The 20,985-nt window shown below is 39.4% G+C and overlaps 1 protein-coding gene and 1 long non-coding RNA gene across 4 annotated transcripts in view; one reads left to right on the top strand and one right to left on the bottom strand.

Moving 5' to 3' along the window:
• GPC5 (glypican 5) overlaps positions 1–20,985 on the bottom strand; it is a 1,454,838-nt gene that overhangs the window by 1,289,751 nt on the left and 144,102 nt on the right. The window lies entirely within an intron of this gene.
• LOC145530214 (uncharacterized) lies at positions 10,830–17,320 on the top strand. The gene is made up of 2 exons (XR_014071564.1): positions 10,830–11,333; positions 15,083–17,320. It is a non-coding gene; the product is annotated as an uncharacterized LOC145530214 (long non-coding RNA).

Genomic DNA, 20,985 nt, shown 5'->3' with positions numbered 1-20,985 from the left:
GAAATTAAATAACAAATCATAATAAAATCATTAAATATATCAAAATGAAAAAAATTAAAGTAGTACTAGAGACAAAAATTTGTGATGAGGCAGCTAAAGTGGTATTAAAGGGATACTTATAACCTTTAAATTTTATATTACAAAATTTTTAAAGATTAACTTAATTCAAAAGAAATTTTAAAGGCTAACTGTAATTAATAAAAATTCCAAAAAAAATCCACTTAGGAAACAAGAAAAAAAACAGAAAATAGCTCTCCCATAGGTTTGTTTCCATGTCTGGACCACTTAAGCAACGGAAGACATAAGATAAGCAACATAACAATAAATTACCAAACCTACCCGATAGTCAGGCTTATCAACCTTATAACAGATCAATGCTGAAAGGCTAAGCCTGCAAAGTTCAAGAAGAACAGGCTAAGTACATTCCCATTTACACTGACAATTCTGTCAGTTCTGTTTTCATTCAAAGACAAACAAATATAGATAAGATCAATGGAACAACAAATTCCTATTACCAAACCATATGCTCAGTAGCTTGAAAATGCATAAACTACCAAAAACCTTTGAAAACACCCTTGTTAGCCACATACTATTGACATATATCCAGAGATTGAGTCACAGAAACTAATAACCCTTAAGAACACTTTTTTCCTGTAATAAGGTGACATAACATTATTTTTTAATCCATCACCTCTGGCTATAGAATATAATCTGCACTCACTTACAGAGAAAATTAATTCCTAGAAAAAGCTATGAAGACAGATGATACCATGGAGTATATTAAATTGTTGACCATTCTAAAACATAAAAGAGTTGATTGTATAATAAATGGAAATATGAGACTCTCTCAAATAAGAATTTGTTTGAAAATAAAGCTGTTATACTTGTTATTTGGAGCTGAATAACAGTCTTTGATTTTTTAAATTCTTGGTGAGAGTACATTTCCTGGTTAATCATGCTGGAAACAGAATCTCTGCTAGTTGTCAAATCATACATTATTTTATTGAAATGAATTCATATGACAGTAAACTAGAAATAAGGTGCTTATCAAATTCAAACAGTCAACTATTCACTAAACGTAAAAACATATAACTTAGGCCAATCCTTCTGTTGTGATCATCATCTCTCTCAAAGAATACTCATTTCTGCTAGGTGCCTTGGCAACTAAAGCAACATGTATAAGGCAGGGGGGCAAAGGCTGTGATGGAAGTATGCAACTGGGACTCAGAAAAAATTCGAATGAGCCAAATCAGGCCAAGCATACAAGGTGGGAACAACAGTTCTGTGCAAAGGGAAAACCATATATAAAGGACCAGAAATGTCATACTACAAATATTCCATGACAGGAGCATGGTGTCTGGTCCCAAAAGGAATTTGGAGATAATTCATGAAGCCAAGAAGAAATTGAGAAGGTAAGAGGCATTGAGAATTAGAGTTCAGGTTGAAGATTTAGCCTCAGAGAGGAAAAGAAGCATTTCTTCTACTTAGAAAGAATGCAAGAATAGGAAGCAGCAAATGAAAAACATGCATATTTCTTAGACACTTACGAGGTGTTCAGGAAGTTCTCACACTGTTCTTAGAACCTTACTAATATCAACAATATAATGGTCATAAGGACCCCCTGAAGTGGGTTGAATATCATCCTTATCCTACAGATGAGAAAAGCACAGAGAGAGGTTTGGTAAATTGTACAAGTTACACCGTTATGCAGGATTTGAGTTCAGGCAGTTGGTTCCAAAGTTCGTGCATGTAAACACTAGGAGGTCTTGTGTCTCATTTCTGCTCATACATGCATGCTAAGTTGCAGTCGTGTCCAATTCTGTGCGAACCTATGCATTGCAGCCTGCCAGCCTCCTCTGTCCATGGGATTATCCAGGCAAAAATACTGGAGTGGGTGGCCATGCCCTCCTCCAGGGGATCTTCCTGACCCAGGGATGCAACCCACATCTCTTACGTCTCCTGCATTGACAGGCAGATTCTTTACCACTAGCATCACCTGGAAAGCCCATGTCACTTTCAGGGGAGGTTAAATCATAGAGTTAAACTATTTCCATAAATAATTGCTAACCTAATGAATTGCACATTAATGATTAGTACAAAGACTTGGAAGAAAAGGGAAAACAAAATGAATCAAAAGGGAAAACAGTGAAAATTTCAAAGAGGAGAAAAGGAATCATCCTATAAAATTAAAATACTGGGAAGGATGGTAGTGGTTTAATGGATGGGAATCCAAAATACGCATTAAATTTTATTCAGCTACTGTTAGTATCTTGTTCTCATTCTATCCAACTATTTTTTGAAGACTTTTTCCTTTTCAGAGAAGTTTTAGGTTCACAGCAAAATTGAGGGGAAGAGACAGAGATTTCCCATATACCTGCTGCCCTGCTCATGCATAGCCTCCTCCATTGACAACATCCCCCAGCCGAGTACCACATTGATACAACCAATGTACCTACATTGATGTATCATAATCATTCAAAGTTCATATTCTATCTTGAGGGTTCAATATTTTGTTGTATATTCTACAGATTTGGATAAGTGTATATTACCATGTATCCATCATTAGAGTGTTAAACAGAGCAGTTTCACTGCCATAAAAATCCTCTAGGCTCTACCTATTCATCTCCCCCCTGCCTCTACTCCTACCACCCAGGGATCTTTTTCCTGTCTCCACAATTTTGCCTTTTCCAGAATATCCAATAATTGGAATCATACAGTAAATTGCCTTTTCAGCTTGGCTTCTTTCACTTAGTAATAAGCATTTAAAATTTTTCCATGTGTTTTTATGGCTTGATAGCTCATTTCTTTTTAGCAGTAAATAATATTCTATTGCCTGGATATACCGCAATTTATTTATCACCTACTGAAGGCAGTGTTCATTGCTTCCAAGTTCTGGCAGTTACAAACGAAGCTGCTTTAAACATCCTTGTGCAAGTTTTTGTGTGAACATAAGTTTTCATCACCTATGGGAAAATTCTCAGGGGTGTGATATGCTGAATCATATGGTGAGCATGTGTTTGGTAAGAACTCATCAAACTATCTCCCAAAGTGGCTGTACCATTTTTTTTGTATTTCCACCAGCAATAAATGACAGCGACTGTTGCTCCATACCATATCCTCGCCAGTGTTTGGTGTTATCAGTGTTTTGGATTTGGACATTCTAGTAGGTGTGTATCTCACTGTTGTTCTAATTTTCATTTTTCTGATTATATATGATGCAAAGCATCACTGCAAATGCTTATTTGCCATCGGTACATCTTCTTTGGTGAGGCATCTGTTAAGACCTTTGGTTAGTTTTTAATTGGGCTATTTTCTCCTTGTTGCATTTTAAGAGTTCTTTGTATATCCATAACAGTTCTTCATCAGATTTATCATATTTTATTCCAATTTGTAGCTTCACTTATTCTCTTCACATTGACTTTTACAGAGCATTAATTTTTCAATTTTAATGAAGTACGGCTGAGCAATTACTTACTTCATGGATCATGTCATTGGTGTATCTAAAAATTCATCACCATACCCAAGGTTTTCTTCTGTTACCCTCTAGAAGTTTTGCAGTTTTGTGTTTCACATTTGGTGTATGATCCATTTTGAGTTAATGCTTGTGAAAGGTGTAAGGTCTATATTGGGATTCACTTTTTGCATATGATGTCCAGTTGATCCAGCACCATTTGTTGAAAAGACTATCTTTGTTCCACTATATTGTTTTTGATTCTTTTCCAAAGACCAACTGACCATGTGAATCCATTTCAGCAATCCCCATTCTGTTCCACTGATTTCTTTGTGTATTCTTTCACTGATACTACAGTCTTGATTATTATAGCTTTACAGTAAGTGTTGAAGTCAGATAGTGTTCATTCTCTAATCTTGTTTTTCTCTTTCATTATTGTGTGGGCTATTCTGGGTCTTTACACCCTCATATAAACATTAGAATCAGTTTGCACTCACAACTATTTTGTATCACTCATATTTAAGTTAAGAATTTAAAAACCTTAAAAAGTGTATACAGTACAGAGAAGTGAATTATTTTTAAAAGTAATTAAACAAATGATGATATATAAAAAAGCATCCTTGAGAGAAAAAAATAACAAAATGCAGACTGCTTTGAGGTATAATATTGTTTCTCACTGAATTGTAAAATATGATGGTGCAAAATACCAAAACCTCTAAAAACGATCAGTGAAAAAATCAGAAGCCACAGGAAGGTACTTAAGAGAAAACATTAGCATTTTATCTAACAGTGTCTTAGTTCACCACACAAGTCAAAACAACAACAACAAAAAAAAACTACAGAAAAACTGCACTTTTGTTTCATTGTTCTGAAGATAACTAGCACAGGACAAAACATAATGATATTTATAGCTTTTTGTTTCTAATGTGATCAAATTACATCATTTTATAGGTAAAAATGAAAGCTTTAGACTACAAATAATATTATTCTGGCAATATATCTATTTAAATTCTTTTAAAATAGGAACTGGAGATGTTTTTGAAATAAAGGAGATGAATATGTCATCCATTAGTTGTAATAATGCTTATAGTCATGATAAAATTATTACAAATAACACAAAAATGTCAACAAACCACATTTTTGTTTCAAAATTTCAATGTTCTTGAGAAAACAATATTTTTATAGTTAATATACCAGAAAAGACTACTAAATTTATGAATATACAAGAGAGGACAGAATAATTTAATTAAATAAACTTTTATGCTTAACAAATGATAGGTGAAAGAAACCCAAATAAACATGCTCAATTCTTGTTGCTGTGACATATGCACACAAATACAACTATACAGCAACAGACATATTTACCTAAGAGAAAATACAGGAAACAATAGTACATTTGTTCACTTTTCCGGTTAGATTTGTAAATTGTTATTAAACAAGTGGGGAAATCAAATGTTATTAAGGGGATTTACAATGGTCTGAATATTTACTTTCCCATAAATTTCATATATTGAAATCTAATTTTGAATATGACAGTATGTGGAGATGAGACTTTTGAGGGGTGATTAGGTCATGAGGCCAGGGCCCTCAGTAGGATAAGTGACCTTATAAGAGAAGCCCCAGAGAGATCTCGCACCACTTCTACCAAGTGAGGACATAGTAAGAAGGCAAAAGCCGTCCCTCATTAAACAGTCTACCAATTGCTTATTCTTGAACTTTCCAGCCACAAGTACTATGAGAAATAAATTTCTGCTGTTTATAAATTACCTGGTCGACAGTATTTTGTTTTTGCAGCCCAAATGGACTAAGACAGGAGTAGTTCAAAGGCGTTATTAATCACAAACATTTCTAGAAATCAGTCTTTATAATAGAAAAGAAAAAGGTAAACAAAACATTCTTCCCAAATATATTGGAAATATTACTTGATATTTTGTATTTATTTGATATTTGATATAAGAATAATTTGATAATTCAAATTTCATATCAAGAACTTTTCCTTTTCCTTTTCTGAGTACATTCATAACTCACAAGAATAAATAGCAGTTTGAAATATGAAGGATCAAACATATTTATAAATATATTGAACTTAGTGAGCTATAAATAAACCACATAAATCCAGTAGCATATTGCCTCACTTTTAAAAGTAAGCTTTTTATTTTCAACATAATTCATATGATTACTATATTATCAGACCCCAAGGTAACACACCAATGCACTAAAGAATATTTAATACTTAATATAGTCTCTTAATAAAAGATACCCACAAATAGCCATAAACTTAGCAAGGAAAAATATTAAAATTTCTAATATTCACGGAAGAAGTAATTTGGATCTCTTCATCTCTGAGTCTAATCATGAACTACTGATACACATATATAAATTACATAAAGTACCTAACAGAGTATTTCCAGTCATACAGCCACACAGGGATCTATGTAAAACAGCTCACAAACTTGCATATATTTAAAATGAAAAAAACTGATTTTCAGAAAGGGGGACTAAAAATCCCGTTCTTGTCCCTTTGACTCTGTTAGTCAGTGCTAACCAGTAACTTTCTGCATGTTGGGGAAATTATAATGGAATTCGCAGCTATGCATTTATAGACCTCTCCTTTCATGTCCTTCTCACTACTTGAAATAGTGAGACTAAATCAGAGATAACTGCAATGGTCCAAACTAAAAGGGATGAAGGCCTGAGCTAGAAAAGAGGAATGGAGGAGGCAAGATTGATTTATCATCTTGGGGATGTTCTCTTTGAGATAATTACGGGACATACAACACCTGTTTTCATCCTGGCTTTGGAGTTGTATATAGTTGACCTGATCTCAAAATTCAGACTGTAACGTCATTGGAACATTGATGAGTGTTAAAAGGCTAGAAGTAAATGAAACCATTGAGGGGGTGGGGAGTAAAAAAAGACAAGAATGAGAAAAGGTAAGGGGTGAAACCCTGGAAATACACAATACTTATAATTAAGAGGAGAAATAAGAGTCAAAAGAAGTGTTTGTTTTTGTTTTTTTTAAGGAAGGAGGATTAGAAAAGTGTTAAACTAAGAGTGAAAAAGAAGTAAGGTGCTGTCAACAGTTCAGTTCAGTTCAGTTCAGTTGCTCAGTCATGTCCGACTCTCTGCGACCCCATGAATTGCAGCATGCCAGGCCTCTCTGTCCATCACCAACTCCCGGAGTCTACCAAAACCCATGTTCATCGAGTCGGTGATGCCATCCAACCATCTCATCCTCTGTCGTCCCCTTCTCCTCCCGCCCCCAATCCTACCCAGCATTAGGGTCTTAACCAATGAGTCAACCCTTCGCATGAGGTGGCCAAAGTATTGGAGCTTCAGCTTCAACATCAAACCTTCCAATGAACACCCAGGATTGATCTCTTTTAGGATGGATTGATTGGATCTCCTTGCAGTCCAAGGGACTCTCAAGAGTCTTCTTCACCACCACAGTTCAAAAGCATCAATTCTTCGGCGCTCAGCTTTCTTCACCGTCCAACTCTCACATCCATACATGACCACTGGAAAAACCATAGCCTTGACTAGACGGACTTTTGTTGGCAAAGTAATGTCTCTGCTTTTAAACATGCTATCTAGGTTGGCCATAACATTCCTTCCAAGGAGTAAGCATCTTTTAATTTCATGGCTGCAGTCACCATCAGCAGTGATTCTGGAGCCCAAAAAAGTAAAGTCTGACACTGTTTCCACTGTTTCCCCATCTATTTCCCATGGAGTGATGGGACCAGATGCCATGATCTTAGTTTTCTGAACGTTGAGCTTTAAGCCAACTTTTTCACTCTCCTCTTTCACCTTCATCAAGAGGCTCTTTAGTTCTTCACTTTCTGCCATAAGGATGGTGTCATCCGCATATCTGAGGTTATTGATATTTCTCCCAGCAATCTTGATTCCAGCTTGTGTTTCTTCCAGCCCAGCGTTTCTCATGATGTACTCTGCATATAAGTTAAATAAGCAGGGTGACAATATACAGCCTTGACGTACTCCTTTTCCTATTTGGAACCAGTCTGTTGTTCCATGTCCAGTTCTAACTGTTGCTTCCTGACCTGCATACAGGTTTCTCAAGAGACAGGTCAGATGGTCTGGTATTCCCATCTCTTTCAGAATTTTCCACAGTTTATTGTGATCCACACAGTCAAAGGCTTTGGCATAGTCAATAAAGCAGAAATAGATGTTTTTCTGGAACTCTCTTGCTTTTTCGATGATCCAGCAGATATTGGCAATTTGATCTCTGGTTCCTCTGCCTTTTCTAAAACCAGCTTGAACATCTGGAAGTTCACGGTTCACGTATTGCTGAAGCCTGGCTTGGAGAATTTTGAGCATTACTTTGCTAGCATGTGAGATGAGTGCAATTGTGCGGTAGTTTGAGCATTCTTTGGCATTGCCTTTCTTTGGGATTGGAACGAAAACTGACCTTTTCCAGTCCTGTGGCCACTGCTGAGTTTTCCAAATTTGCTGGCATATCGAGTGCAGCACTTTCACAGCATCACCTTTGAGGATTTGAAATAGCTCAACTGGAATTCCATCACCTCCACTAGCTTTGTTCGTAGTGATGCTTTCTAACGCCCACTTGACTTCACATTCCAGGATGTCTGGCTCTAGGTGAGTGATCACACCATCGTGATTATCTGGGTCGTGAAGATCTTTTTTGTACAGTTCTTCTGTGTATTCTTGCCACCTCTTCTTAATATCTTCTGCTTCTGTTAGGTCCATACCATTTCTGTCCTTTATCGAGCCTATATTTGCATGAAATGTTCCTTTGGTATCTCTGATTTTCTTGAAGAGGTGTCTAGCCTTTCCCAATCTGTTGTTTTCCTCTATTTGTTTGCAATGATTGCTGAGGAAGGCTTTCTTATCTCTCCTTGCTATTCTTTGGAACTCTGCATTCAGATGAGAATATCTTTCCTTTTCTCCTTTGCTTTTCGCTTCTCTTCTCTTCCCAGCTATCTGTAAGGCCTCCTCAGACAGCCATTTTGCTTTTTTGCATTTCTTTTCCATGGGGATTTTCTTGATCCCTGTCTCCTGTACAATGTCACGAACCTCTGTCCATAGTTCATCAGGCACTCTGTCTATCAGGTCTAGTCCCTTAAATCTATTTGTCACTTCCACTGTATACTCATAAGTCTGAATTTGGCAATAAGGAGTTCATGATCTGAGCCACAGTCTGCTCCCAGTCTTGTTTTTGCTGACTGTATAGAGCTTCTCCATCTTTGTCTGCAAAGAATACAATCAGTCTGATTTCGGTGTTGACCATCTGGTGATGTCCATGTGTAGAGTCTTCTCTTGTGTTGTTAGCAGGGACAATACAGAATGCCGAAGAAATTTTATCAACAATGATCTCCCCAAAATGTTGGACTTTACTAATAATACAAGCTGAAATCCTTAACAATACAATTCTATTCAATGCAACTCTCCTGAGTACATTGTATTCCTTGATATGTGGGAGAACAAGAACACACACTTCCTGCTTTCAGAAATGTATAAACTCATTAGAAAAAGAACATTCATATAAAAACTAATAATGAAACAAAATGATGACATTTCAAAAATGTGATGTAATGATTAAGACTAGAAACATCAGTGTACTATCACATTCTGTAAAAAGTTTCATAAGAAAGCAAGCTAAGGAATAAGATACACACACACAAAATATTTGTTGCATGATTATCAAAATGAAGAAAGAAAGAAGCAAGAGATATAGATTTCAAGGTTAAGTGAAAAGGACTGTTCCTTAGACAAACTGTTCTACTATTAAGTAAAATGCATTTTGTACAATGATGCCAACACACATATTCCTTATTTTTATTATTTTCTTTTACTATGCATTAATACACACTTGAAAAACACATGATTAGATCACTTACCAGATACTGAGGACCTCTATTGTCTACAAGAAGACATCTAAAAAAATTATCATCAGTGTAGTTGCATATTTATGCAATATAGTTAAAGACCCTGAAGCAAGGTCTATCTATAAATAACAGATTAAATGGCAACCCACTCCAGTATTCTCACCTGGAGAATCCCATGGACAGAGGAACCTGGCAGGCTACACTCCATGGGATTGCAAGAGTCAGACAGAAGTTAGCGACTAAACCACCACAACCATTCAAATACTACTATGATAGACTAAAGTGAAAATTAAATAAAATTTAATAAATAGATAATGAATGGCACCCCACTCCAGTACTCTTGCCTGGGAAACCCCATGGACGGAGGAGCCTGGTAGGCTACAGTCCATGGGGTCGCTAAGAGTCGGACAACTGAGCGACTTCACTTTCACTTTTCCCTTTCATGCACTGGAGAAGGAAACGGCAACCCACTCCAATGTTCTTGCCTGGAGAATCCCAGGGATGGCGGAGCCTGGTGGGCTGCCATCTATGGGGTCGCACAGAGTCGGACATGACTGAAGTGACTTAGCAGCAGCAGCAGCAGGTTAACAATAAATTAAATAAAATTTAAGAGTAAATTAAAATTTTTGAAATCAGCAAGTAAATATACCATCCTAAAAACTCATGGAAGACAAAAAGTTTAAGTTCAGTAAAACTATGGGTTACTATAGCAGCTTGAAAATCAGCTTGAAAATCAAATTTCTTACACAAATTCTATTGAAACATATCAGAAATTCTTGTGGCCTCTCTGTAATTTTAGGATATCACTAAGAGACACTAATTTTGATTTTTGTTCATATGAAAGTTTTTTTCTACATATTTAAACATACCTAGCCCGTTTCCCTAAATTTATTTAACGTATATCTAAATTAATTTCCATTTTCCTTTGTAAGGTTACTTATCTACCAAATGTTTCCATTTTAAACCTCAAACTAATCAAAACTCATATTGTCTAAATAAAGCTGGCTCTACTGTGAGTAGGAAACAATCTATCATGTTTAAAGAAGAGACATATAATTAATTCAAGCCTGAAGGAGAGCCAATACAAAGACAATCTTGGATAAGATTGAGAAATCCATTTTTTAAAGAATATAACTTCTTGTTTTGTTTTTCAAAATTCCCCTCAGGTTTTCATGTTTTAATATATTAATATGACAAAGTAATCTTTATATAAAATAATAAAATTACAATTAAAAATATATCACCTCAGAAAAAAATGTAGTGGAAATAGAACTCAACCCTGAATTCTGAGTGTATTCCCTTTGAATTTTAAAAATATAACACATACCAATAGTGTACAGCTCAGCACAAACATTTCTGAAAAGAGCATTACCAGTATCCAATAAGCTCTCTCTGTGCTGTGCTGTGATTAGTTGCTCAGTCGTGTATGACTCTGCGACTCCGTGGACTGCAGCCCGCCAGGCTCCTCTGTCCATGGGATTCTCCAGGCAAGAATACTGGAGTGGGTTGCTATTCACTTCTCCAGGCGATCTTCCCAACCCAGGGGTCGAACCCAGGTCTCCCACATTGCAGGTGGATTCTTTACTGACTAAGCCACCAGGGAAGCTCTCTCTATCAAACTTCTTTTTTTTTTTTTTCAGCCATTACTTGAATTTATATAATTTTAGTCTTTTACATATTCGGAAAATGGTTACTTTGCACATGTATTGTGTTTTAGAAACTAGTATTTTTTTTTTTCTTTTTGACATGAATCCTTCCTTCCCAGGCATAACTACAGTTCTGACTCAAACACAAACTACTATGTATAAAGTAAATAATTTATAAGCATGTAATGTACAACATGGGAATATACTTAATATTTTATAGTAAATTTGTTTGGAGTATAATCTATAAAGATATTGAATAACTATGCTTCCCTGGTGGCTCAGCGGTAAAAAATCCACTTGCAATGCAGGAAACACGGGTTCAATCCTTGGGTTGGGAAGATACCCTGGAGGAGGGCATGGCAACCCACTCCAGTATCCTTGCCTAGGAAATTCCATGGACAGAGGAGCCTGGCGGGCTACAGTTTATGGGGTCACAAAGAATCAGACACGACTTAGTGACTAAACAACACCACCACCTGGAACTAATATTTGTTGTTGTTCAGTCGCTCAGTTGTGTCCCTCTCTTTGGGACCCCATGGACTGCAGCACACCAGACTTCCCTGTCCTTCATCGTCTCTCAGAGCTTGCTCAAACTTATGTCCACTGAGCCAGTGATGTTATCCAACCATCTCTGTTGTCCATTTCTCCTCCTGCCTTCAATCTTTCCCAGCACCAGGGTCTTTTCTAATGAGTCAGCTCTTCGCATCAGGTGGCCAAAGTATTGGAGGATCAGCTTCAGCATCAGTTCTTCTAGTGAATATTCAGGATTGATCTCCTTTAGGATGGACTGGTTGGATCTCCTTGCAGTCCAAGGGACTCTCAACAGTCTTCTCCAACACCACATCTAAAAATATCAATCCTTGGACATTCAGTTTTCTTTATGGTCCAACTCTCACATCCATACATGATGACTGGAAAAATCATAACTTTGACTAGATGGACCTTTGTTGGCAAAGACTGTCTCTGCTTTTTAATACACTGTCTAGGTTTGTCACAGCTTTTCTTTTAATGAGAAAGTGTCTTAATTTCATGCCGGCAGTCATCATCTGCAGTGATTTTGGAGCCCAAGAAAGTAAAATCTGTCACTGTGTCCATTGTTTCCACATCTACTTGCCATGAAGTGATGGGACTAGATTCCATGATCTTAGTTTTTTGAATGTTGAGTTTCAAGTGAACTTTTTCACTCTCTTCTTTCACTTTCATCAAGAGGCTCTTTAGTTCTTCTTCACTTTCTACCATAAGGGTGCTGTCATCTGTGCATCTGAAGTTATTGATATTTCTCCCTGCAATCTTGATTCCAGCTTGTGCTTCATCCAGCCTGGCATTTCACATGATATACTCTGCATATAAGCTGGGTGACAATATAAAATCTTGACGTACTCATTTCCCAATTTGGAACCAGTCTGTTGTTCTATGTCCAGTTCTAACTGTTGCTTCTTGACTTGCATACAGGTTTCACAGGAGGCAGGTAGGGTGGTCTGGAATTCCCATCTCTTGAAGAATTTTCCAAGTTTGTTGTGATCCACACAGTCAAAGACTTTAGCATAGTCAATGAAGCAGAAGTAGATGTTTTTCTGGAGTTCTTTTGCTTTTTCTATAATCCAACGGATTTTGGCAATTTGATCTCTGGTTCCTCTGACTGTTCTAAATCCAGCTTAAACTACTGGAAGTTCTCAGTTCATGTACTGTGGAAGCCTGGCTTGGAGAATTTTGAACACTACGTCGCAAGCATATGAAATGAGTGTAACTGTGCAGTAGTTTGAACATTCTTCGAACTCTTCTTCAAAAAAAGTCAATCGTCTATTGCTGCTGCTGCTGCTAAGTCGCTTCAGTCGTGTCCGACTCTGTGTGACCCCACAGACGGCAGCCCATCAGGCTCTGCTGTCCCTGGGATTCTCCAGGCAAGAACACTGGAGTGGGTTGCCATTTCCTTCTCCAATGCATGAAAGTGAAAAGTGAAAGTGAAGTTGCTCAGTCGTGTCCAACTCTTAGCAACCCCGTAGACCGCAGCCTACCAGGCTCCTCTGTCCATGGGATTTTCCAGGCAAGGGTACTGGAGTGGGTTGCCAGTGCCCTCAAAGAACTACATATATCCTATTAACATAAAGTTCAAGAACATGTAAAACTTATGATTAGTGATGTCAAGGATCATTTCATGTGCCTGTTGGCCATCTGCATGTCTTCACTGGAAAAATGTCTATTTAGGTATTTTTTTAATCAGGTTGCTCTTCTGTCCACCTTTAAACAGGTTGTTTCATTTTACTAATATTGAGTTGTATGAATTTGGTTTTATTTTTTAATATTAACTCATCAGACATATTGTTTGAAAATATCTTCTCCCCTTCAGTAGGTTGCTTTTCCATTGTGTTGATGGTTTTCTTCACTCTGCTTTTAAGTTTGATTAGATCCCATGTACCCAGTTCCTTTCACTCAGCATTATGACTATAAGAGTCATCCATGTTAGTTTCAGTTCGTTCATAGTCACTGCTACATAACATTTCACTGAGTGAGTAGACTATAAACTAGTCATTCATTTTAGTATTGATGGACATATGAGTAGTCTATTATTTCACTACTATAATAGTGTTGTTATGAACATTCCTCTGTAGCCTCTTGGTTTTCATGCATATGCATAAATTGGGTATACACTAAGAAGTAGAATTGCTGGGTTAGAATATGCACGTGTACTATATTAGTAAACTGTTTCCAAAATGACTGTGCTCATTTTCCTTCTGTCCAGTAGTGCATGAGAGTTCACCATCTTTACCAACATTTAGTATTGCCAGTCTTTTATAACATTTGAGCCACTGTTTTACATTTCTCTGCTACTAATTGAGGTTGAATAACTTTCTTATTGGCCTTTTGGATATTCTGCTTTGTAAAGTGACTACTGAAGTTTTTTTTTTACTGTTTTTAAATATATGTGTTACAAATGTCTTCCAACTCTAATTTATCTTCCATTCTCTATGTAGTTTTCAGTTTTAATAGCCCACATTTTGGTGGGCTGCCATCTATGGGGTTGCACAGAGTCGGACACGACTGAAGCGACTTAGCAGCAGCAGCAGCATATAATATGGTTAATGATTTTTATGTCTTGCTTAAGAAATCATTCCTTATTCCAATGAAAATCTTCACAGTATTTTTCCTTTAAGTCAACATTTCACACAAAATTGATATTTTTGTGTAAATGGTATTGGGGTCAAGTTTCATTTTCCCCTTTGGATTGTCCAATTGAATCAGCAATATTTATTAATATTTATTATAATGAAATAATCTTAAATTTTCATACATTTGTAGATATGTTTCTGCACTGTGAACCCTATATTATGGACTGTTGCTGTTGTTCAGTTGCTAAGTCATGTCCGACTCTTTGTGACCTCATGGACTGCAGCACATCAAGCTTGCAAACTTTATAAAAAAGTCTTGATTTCAGAAAGCATAAGCCATCTCACCTCCTTCTTCAAGAGTGCTAATGTTACATATAAATTTTAAAATCAGCATTTCAATTTCTACTAGAAAAAAAAAAAACTAACAAAATTTTTATTCAGACTGCTTTGAGCTTATAAATCAGTCTTTTCTCAATAGTATTTCACTATCCTCTGGAGCTGTTTTGTCAGTCGTAGGTATCTGATATTGTTGGTTCTACTGTGAATGGCATCAATTTTGAATTTTGTTTTATTTTTATTTCATTTTTAGTTTATATTGCTGATAAGTTTTAGTTTACGGTTAGTACATTGAAATGGTGTTTTAATCTTGACCTATGTCCATGACTTCAGTAAACTTCACTTAATAATTTTATTACTTCAAGTATGTAAATAATTATGAAATTTTTAAAAATCATAGTATTGATGTTAAATTAACACCTTTGTTTGTTCCTTTCCAATAGTATACTCCTTGTTTCTTTTGCTTGCCTTATTATACTAATACATCCAATAGCATTTTCTATGGTAGTGATGATAGTGGGCATCACTGTTGTCTTTCCAGTGTAAGAGAAAGCATAATCTGCTTCCCAGGTGGTGCTAGTTAAGAACCTGCCTGCCAATGCAGGAGACATAAGAGACATGGGTTCGATCCCTGGGTCGGTAAGATACCCTGGAGAAGGGCATGGCAACCCACTCCAGTATTCTTGCCTGGAGAATTCCACGAACCGAGGAGCCTTGCATGCTACAGTCCATAGGGTCATGCAGAGTCAGACATGACTGAAGCAACTTACCACATGATGTTTGATATAGGACATATTTTCTAGCTACTTTTATCAAATTCACTTCTATTTGTAGGTGCTCAATGGGTGTGAATATTATCAAATATTCTCTGCACATACCAAGATAATCCTACAATTTTCTGGCATAGAGAGGGAGAGAAGGAATAATCAATAAGGAGTTACTTGCACAGGGATGTATTCAACAACAGTAGAAGGATGTAACAGTAGCTCATCAAAGAGAAAGTCCACAGGAACATGGAACTTTTCTTCAAGAGCACTTTTTCCCAAAGTGGCCAAGGTATTCCTGAGCCTGTGGGGTGGAGGAGTGGTGGAAAGACAATTTATAATTTAATAGTTCTCTCTTCTAGGGTAGTATATCTTTAGTTGGCTGAGCTCAGATTCATTGGCACTATTTCAACAAATATATGGAGAAAATAAACCCTACGTCTCAAGTTTTATTTCCCAAGGATTTAACTACTTCTACAACCTTCAAGGGACAGCTCATCAGCTAAAGTGAAACCCACATCACCCAGCTCTTCAGTCAGTTTACATCAGGAGAATCCATCTCATGCCAAGAGAGATAGGAAGAGCCAAGAAACTTCTCAAACTATTTTAAAGAAAACACAAGCCTGGGCAGTAGAGCCCCCATACCAAAATGAGTCAGGAATGGGGAGCGAGTGGAACAGAGAATCTATGGAAAAATTCCAATACAAGAAAAGGAAGAAAATCTACAAAGTCTGTCTTTTCACATGCAAAAGAAAAAAAAATCAAATTGATTAGAGGCTAAACCTGTATGCAATCAACTGTGAAGCTGCAAAATGATATTAAGAGTTACATGTGTTTCATACTTGTCATCTGTAACAGCATAAATGGATAGCCAGGTTGTCAGCCACCCTGTCAAGCAGGGCAGTCATAGGTGGTTCCTTACACAATAGCACCAGCTGCAGGTCCCCCCTGAGGAGCAGGCCCTTTACCAAGAGGCCAACACATATCACTCCCCTCAGCGTTCTGGTCATGTGCTTTGTCTTCTGCTCCCTGGCCACTTCTTTGTTTTTGTCCTTCTGGGGCACACCCTCATTCTCAGACTCGGCATGATTGCCACTGCCTTCCTCCTGCTCAGCGATCCAGTGGGAAATGACTTTGAGAGTCCACTCCCTGTGGGACACCATGTTCTGGACTGCCTCCGGGTCCTCTTGCGTTGGATAATTGGAAGGATGCTCTGCCATTACATGGCGATCATTGTTCACAAAAATTCCCACTGGACACATTTTTTGAGGCAACTCAATAACCACTGCTTTGGTCAGTTCTATAGGAACAGAGGGCATTCTGACAATGCCGGTGGTGATTCTTCCAGCTACAGTTCCTACTACCAAGCTGACAACTACAACTCACCATCACCCCCAAAACACGCCAGAAAGAAACAGCTGTCTGGGAGTGAACAGAAGCCCTCCCACAGCTCAGGCCACCAGTCCCAGCAAGGCCAGCACAGTCCTATGACCAGAGCCATCACAGCAACTATGGTCCCTCAGGGCAAGCAGACAGGTTGCCATCATGGAGAAGGGCAGCTACTCCCCCTATTCAGCCTCCTACAGCTCCTGGAGGCACAGATCAGACCACAGCTACAGCTAGGAGAGCAAATCCAACCACAGTGAGAGTGGAGGCCAGAGCGGAGGAACAGCAACGGCTCAGGCAGGCCATCCTGCAATCCAGGGTCACAGGGGCTACATGGAGCACACCAAGGCAAACGAGGAGACTACTTAGCACAGTGGAACTATAACTCCCAGGTCCAGCCAGAATGCCAGCTGCCCTCCCAGCTCCTAGCGGCCATTATGGAGACCATTGCACAAAGACAGATCACAGCGAGAGCTCCCAGCACAGATAAAGCCCTCTGGGGTACAGATCTGTACCTTCTGTGTTTACCCTCCACCCCCTGTAGCAGTGATCCCAGATGGGACCCAAGGCATGAGGGGCCTTTCCCTCCCTGGCTCCACTGAGACAGACACTAGCTATAACAGTCCTACTCAGCCAGTTGATCCCACACCCTATTGGGCTCCTCCTCCCAACCAAGTAAGCAACTGTCAACCAGCAACCAGTTAACAGTCCTGCTCTGCCATTGGTTGGTAGCTCTGAAAACCCCTTCCCCCTCCCAACTGTACATAAAAGGACCCTGAATACTGACAGAGAAGAGATGGTTCTTATAGAGGCTAGTCGGCCATCTCCTCAATCTGCTGGTCTTCCAATTAAAGTCATCATTTCTTGCTCCAACAACTTGTCTCCCAATTTACTGACCTGTCATTCAGTGAGCAGGAAGACCTTGGGCCTGGTAACACACTCACCACGTAAGAGTCAGTTTCATGCATCACAGTTAACATGTCAACCTGTTACTGAAAACGCAAGTCAGTTTTGATGTTCAGTGAGGCCAAACAACACCAAAACAGAGTGAGGAGCAGAGAAAGGTTTACTACAGGTCCCTGCAAGGAGATGGGTGGCTCCTGCCTTAAAAACCTCCAATTCCCCAAATACTCTCACAAAGCCCTTTTGTACAAAGGAAAGGTGAGGGAGGGGTGTGGTGAGTCTTTCAGACTTCATGGTGTCAGAGCCTGTGTTCTTGAGGACAGGTAAGAATGCTCCTGTAATTCGCTACCAAAGGAAAGTCATTCTCTGTCCTGACAAGAAAGGGCCAGGCGCCAAGGCAAGACTCTCATCCTCTGAGGTCCCAGTCCTGACTCAGAAGAGGTAGATCTCAGCTGGTGGCTCCCTCAGAGCCAAGTCCCCAGACCCTGACAGGCTGTCATCGCTGAGGGAGTTAGGCATCCAGGAACCAGCTGGCCCTCAGGCTCCTCAGGACACCCAAGTGGGGGTAGATCCCACAGACCCTGTCCCACTGCAGACGGCTGCGGCCTATAGGTCGCAGAGGCGGAGAAGAGAAATAGGTTCACTGCCACCTCAAGGACTGGGTCCCGCCAGTGGGTGGCCTTGGTGAGGGCTCTGGAGCCCTGCAGGACACAGCCCCCAGCCTGTTCCCTGGGTCTTCCAGCTCACCTGCCAGTCGGAGGCCAGGTGAGCTGGAGAGCCCCAGAAAAATGCCTGAACCCACTTCTTACCTCACTCTCCACCTGATGGCCACCAACGACCACTGACCACCCCTCTGGGGATCGTTGGGTGAGATGGGTCCGCTAAACGGTCGCCCACTGACAGTTGGACGCTTGGGGGCGGGGCCAACTGCAGGGCCAACCAATGGCTAAACAGGGTCTCTAACGGCGGCTTGATGACAGCTGCTCGCGTAGGGGTGGGGCCCACTGTGACTCCCACCAATAGTTAAGCAGGACCTCTAACGGCTGCTCTAACCCTGGTAACCATTGTCTGGTAATGGGTTGCTAGGTAATGGTGCCCTGCAAAGGCCACATGCTAAGGGCTGTACACTGCCCCTATTACAAACTGGTGTCTCCAAGCGCCTCCACCCTACCCAATCCAAGTAGTCTTGTGAGGTGCAGCTGGTCACTCTATCCTGACCCATCCCATGACCCATATTTAGCCATGTTTGGGACTTCGTGTCTTCAACGGTTTGTCAGTTGCCATTACAACACTGAACAGAGTTTTTTGAGTTCTTGCAGTTAAGCATCCGTGTGTCTATGTACAACTGGTGTCTGTGTTAACTCAGTTTGTTTTTAAATAGTTACAAAAAGGATACATCATCTGTTAATGCTTTTGTGAAGTGGGTTAAACAAGTTTTCTGTATTTTAATGCTTTAGTGTTTCACTTTTAGAAGTGAAGATTTTATTTTAAAAACCAGTGGGAAAGAGTGGGGCTTTCCAGGAGGCACTAGTGGTAAAGAATCCCCCTGCCAATTCTGGAGACTTAAGAGACACGGGTTCGATCCCTGGATTGGGAAGATCCCCTGGAGCAGGGCATGGCAACCCACTCCAGTATCCTTGCCTGAAGAATCCCCATGGACAGAGGAGTCTGACAGGCTACAGTCCATAGGGTCGCAAGAGTTGGACACGACTGAAGGGGCTTAGAACCCACACATGGCAAAGAGTGGTGGTGGGGGACAACATATGTCTAGATCATTCAGGCAGCACATCTGAACTGAGCTGAAGGTAGACAAAGAAAAACAAAACTGAAAAGTTACACGTAAATTCAAACTGTCTAGAACTTTGTCTTAGTTGGTGCCTTTCAGTTGAGTGTGTCCAGTGAGATGCACTGACAGGAAATTTCTGCTTCTTCTCTCTTCCATGCTATTCTGACTGGACTACGTACCTTTAGGACCACAGTTTCGGGCAGAGGGGCCCCCTCCCCTACTCTACATCTCAGCAGAATTACTAACACCTACAGGCGTGATGTTTTTTGGATGTTGCTAACCCAAGTGCCTTCACAGCCCCTGTGGTTCCTTTAATTTAGCAGCCACCTTTGTGAACTGACAAGTGTATTCGAAAATCCCAACCCTCCATGCTGTTACCTGCTGGGAACCTGACTAATACATGAGCATTTTCCTTCCCACTTGGCTTATTTTAACATAGCTTTAATTCATTATATTTCTTTCACTTTTCCCTATTTATCCTTAGCCTCTGGCTTTGCCTATATTCATTTTGACTGGCAGAAGTCAGGGCATTCCTATTTACCTCTTCACTGATATTTTTATATTATTGGCTTTATACTGTAAATTACTGGATTGTTGACATTTAACTAATCTTACTTAACATTGCTGCAGTTTTGTTATTCCTTTTATTCTCTTAGGATTCTTATTTGACACTGAAAGTAATGTGGCAACTAGAAAGTAGGAAAATCATAATGGATACAGAACAAAAAATGTTTTTTAAATGAATAGCCACTTATAAGCATGTTCTTAAAGAAAATAGCCCCATTAATCAAAATATTAGTAATGGAAAAAGTCACTGCTTTCTCATTTTGTAGCCACCAAAATTGGCTCGAACATTTTCTACTTCATCAAAACTAGGGGGGAAAAATCTTCTAAAGGAATGACAGCAGTGGCCACAGGACTGGAAAAGGTCAGTTTTCATTCCAATCCCAAAGAAAGGCAATACCAAGGAATGCTCAAACTACTGCACAATTGCACTCATCTCACACGCTAGTAACGTAATGCTCAAAATTCTCGAAGCCAGGCTCCAGCAGTAGGTGAACTGTGAACTTCCAGATGTTCAAGCTGGTTTTAGAAAAGGCAGAGGAACCAGAGATCATATTGCCAACATTCGCTGGATCATCGAAAAAGCAAGAGAGTTCCAGAAAAACATCTATTTCTGCTTTATTGACTATGCCAAAGCCTCTGCCTGTGTGGATCGCAATAAACGGTGGAAAATTCTGAAAGAGATGGGAATACCAGACCACCTGACCTGCCTCTTGAGAAATCTGTATGCAGGTCAGGAAGCAACAGTTAGAACTGGACATGGAACAACAGACTGGTTCCAAATAGGAAAAGGAGTACGTCAAGGCTGTATATTGTCACCCTGCTTATTTAACTTATATGCAGAGTACATCATGGGAAATGCTGGGCTAGAAGAAGCGCAAGCTGGAATCAAGATCACCGGGAGAAATATCAAAAACCTCAGATATGCAGATGACACCACCCTTATGGCAGAAAGTGAAGAGTAACTAAAGAGCCTCTTGATGAAAGTGAAAGAGGAGAGTGAAAAAGCTGGCTTAAGGCTCAACATTCAGAAAACTAAGATCATGGCATCTGGTCCCATCACTTCATGGTAAATAGATGGGAAAACAGTGGAAACAGTGGCTGACTTTATTTTTTTGGGCTCCAAAATCACTGCAGATGGTGACTGCAGCCATGAAATTAAAAGATGCTTACTCTTT

Source organism: Giraffa tippelskirchi, chromosome 12 (genome assembly GCF_054371585.1).
Source record: "Giraffa tippelskirchi isolate mGirTip1 chromosome 12, T2T-mGirTip1v1.2.pri, whole genome shotgun sequence".
In the NCBI taxonomy this organism is placed as follows: Eukaryota; Metazoa; Chordata; class Mammalia; order Artiodactyla; family Giraffidae; genus Giraffa; species Giraffa tippelskirchi.
The sequence above is the reverse complement of the archived record's forward strand: the minus strand, read 5'-3'. Positions and strand labels throughout refer to the sequence as shown.